Here is a 2,500-nt window from a genome sequence, read left to right as displayed (position 1 = left end):
ACGATGTATTAGAACGAGCAACCGTCGAAACTTTGTTTTCGCGACGTTCTTTTCGTCGCTCTCGTCCCCACGCTCCTACGCTTTGGTTGTTTCTTTGCCATCCGTGTTGCGATAAAAAGATTTCTCCATTGTCCAAAAAGGACGGATCGAGATTCCTCTTTCGAGAGGGAGAGAGAGGTACTTGCGGGTAACCTGGAATCTACGAAACACGCACCGTGGTAAGATTCGTGCGTCCGCCTGATCGATGTGTGTTGTTTACGGACCGGCTGAGAAGCGACGATAGCGAGTCTTTGAAAAACTATGTGTCCATTAGTTAGACCGATCGTCGCCGGCCGTGTGTCTGTTCGAATCTCGCAACCCACGATTCAGCGACAGGACGCGCGCTCGCATTCCTTGTGTGCGTTCGTACTTTTCAAGGTTTTTAAATGTACTTTACGCCCGACCGTCGAGAGGAGCGTGCCACTGGGCGTTTCTCCGACGGTTTCCGTCCTTGGACGCGATCGTGTCGTCAACGATCGAACAAACAAACAAATACGTTGGCGACGCCCGAATTCGCTCTCCCGCACGCGCCGGGTGGGAGAGTGATGTGGGTATCGAATGTGATGCGTGTTAATAATGAAAATAACACTCTAAAGATCTAAAGAGTTTGAAATACAAAATTTTACGATTACCCTGAACGGTGGATCACTTGGCTCGTGGGTCGATGAAGAACGCAGCTAATTGCGCGTCAACGTGTGAACTGCAGGACACATGAACATCGACATTTCGAACGCACATTGCGGTCCACGGATACAATTCCTGGACCACGCCTGGCTGAGGGTCGTTTTCTTAACAAAAGACTGCTTGCGTTTGCTTCTCGAAAAAAGAGTAATTCATTTCTTTCTAAACATCTCGCCGTCGTTCAACGAAAGTAGAACGTTTCGGAGCGGGATTATCGAACGAAATTGAAAGAATGAATGAACGATAAACAAAGAAAGAGTCGCAACGTACGAGCGATAGTTGGGCAGTTCGTCGGCGTTTGTCGTGGAAACGATGTGACGAAAATCGCAACCGATACACTAAATGCAGGCCGTTAAAGGAGAGAAACAAATTTCGAAATATCTCTTCGAACTAGCGCAAGTGCGTCACGGCGCGCGAGTCGTTCGTTAAAATTTATAAACGACCGCCCGTGAAAGCACCGAGTTCTAGGAAGATAATCTATAAAGATTCTCCATCCTGCTGGAAGTTATCGGATCGGCGCGATTGTTCACTTGTAGAAATCCACGCTCCCGACGTTGCCAGAAACGATATTTACGAAAGGTGTGTCAAAAATAAACGAAAGAAGCTCTCCTATAAATTTAGAAAAAGCAAACGAGTGAAATGTTTGAGATGATAATTTGCTGAAATGCAAGCTCGAATAGCCCCAGGGTTTCGAATGATTCCCCGCGCTTTATACATCTCTCTGTTTACAAACGGTGTATAAATGAAAGATCGCTTCAGATGGGTCGTCGCTGTTTGACGCGCGATGCTGTTCCTTTTTTTTTGTCTGTCTGTGCGTTTAGCTTCGCTAAACAAGTTAAATGGTTAAAAAGCGTCGAAAAAGCGAATACACACGCGACAAGACAAATCTAACGAGTAAAGGAACGCTCCGCTCCAAGATAAAAATGGTTGTTTACAATCAATACAGCGTTTCGGTACCCCTGATCGTAGTCTGAAACTGTGTAACAAAAGAGAGGAAAGCGAATGGTGAAGGAACTTCGAAGCCTCCGTGGCGTGGCTAGAACTTGTGATAAAAGTATGTTTGCAGCAATTATGCATGCTCCCGTTAAAACAGCATTTCAATGTCTCGCATGGCTTAAAGCTCTAGGAGGCTTCAACATTTAGAATACATACGGACTACTTCGTTTGTTAAAGATAAGCGAAGACCGCGCGACCATCGCTCGGTCGTCCAGTCCTCGAAAGTTTTGTTGCGTTCCAAAGAAGAGACAAATGGGGTTTACCCTTGCGCTAAGGGGAGAAGAAGAGAAAAGCAGTTGTTAAATCTAAGAGGTGTGTGGAGTACATCGCGTGTTGGTTAAAATTGTTAAATGAAGTATACGCGAAATGTTCTCTCGCTCTTGCTTTTCCTCTTGCTTCCGTGGCGCTCGAAAAGAAGGGATGATAAATAAAGAAACCTATTCGAAATCTCTTGTGGAACAAAAAATAATACGGACGGACGTTAAAATTGAACCGAGACGAAATGGATCGTCTTGCGAGTTGTCTTCGCTTTGAAATTGTTAAAAATTGATAAAAGCAATACGACGAAGCTGCAGTCCGCAAAATGTTTGAAGCAAATAGGAAATAACACGAAAATTATGGGAACGTCGTGTCTCAACTTTTTTTTCCCTCTTGTGCTCGTTTCATCGAACGATAAATACAAACATTTTGAAACGAGAGAGGAGGAAAAATTGAATATGCGAAAGGTTGATTCACGCACAGTTTCTCTACGTGTTTGCTTTTTTGCTTCTTTTCGTTTATTTTT

General features: G+C 44.4%; 1 non-coding gene across 1 annotated transcript; it reads left to right on the top strand.

Moving 5' to 3' along the window:
• The first annotated feature begins 668 nt into the window (after positions 1-668).
• LOC143307568 (5.8S ribosomal RNA) lies at positions 669-823 on the top strand. Its single transcript, XR_013064681.1, has one exon. It is a non-coding gene; the product is annotated as a 5.8S ribosomal RNA (ribosomal RNA).
• Positions 824-2,500: the final 1,677 nt, after the last annotated feature.

The sequence above is a fragment of the Osmia lignaria genome, unplaced genomic scaffold (genome assembly GCF_051020975.1).
Source record: "Osmia lignaria lignaria isolate PbOS001 unplaced genomic scaffold, iyOsmLign1 scaffold0060, whole genome shotgun sequence".
Lineage (NCBI taxonomy): Eukaryota > Metazoa > Arthropoda > Insecta > Hymenoptera > Megachilidae > Osmia > Osmia lignaria.
The sequence above is the reverse complement of the archived record's forward strand: the minus strand, read 5'-3'. Positions and strand labels throughout refer to the sequence as shown.